Below are 606 nucleotides of genomic sequence, written 5' to 3'. Positions count from 1 at the left end.
GCTGCCACTGATCAACCCAGGGTCTGCGTATGCTGTCCCCAGCACAGCAGCATATGGTTTCTAAAATTGTGTTTTTCCTTCAATTCATATAGTCAATTTGCATGATAGTATAGGAAAATTCATGAGGAAGAAAAACATCTTTCTTCACTATATTTAATATTGCCCTCCTCAAAATATACAGTATGCAAATTAATGTAATGGTGGCCTATGGTTTTCCTTTTTTGTTTTATTTAACTTTTTATTGTGAACTGAGTAAAGGTTAACAAAGGAGATAATCAGTTTTACATTCAACAAATCATACACAATGGTCCATCTCAATGATTGCAATCCCTCAATGTAACATCACTTATCTCACTTCCTGTGTTTCTTGTTAACATTCCTCCTTTTTTCCCAGCTCTTCTGAATTTTGTACTTAGGTCAATTCTGTCAAGTTGATCTCAGATGATTGACTGTTCTATGGTGTGCATACCTCACTAGTGTTGTTGTTCCTGTTATATAACTATCAATCTGTGATATGCAGATGATACAACCTTGCTTGCTGAAAGTGAAGAGGACTTGAAACATTTACTGATAAAGATCAAAGAGCACAGCCTTCAGTATGGATTG

This window comes from Chrysochloris asiatica, unplaced genomic scaffold (assembly GCF_000296735.1).
Source record: "Chrysochloris asiatica unplaced genomic scaffold, ChrAsi1.0 scaffold00134, whole genome shotgun sequence".
In the NCBI taxonomy this organism is placed as follows: domain Eukaryota; kingdom Metazoa; phylum Chordata; class Mammalia; order Afrosoricida; family Chrysochloridae; genus Chrysochloris; species Chrysochloris asiatica.
This window is presented reverse-complemented; position numbering follows the sequence as displayed.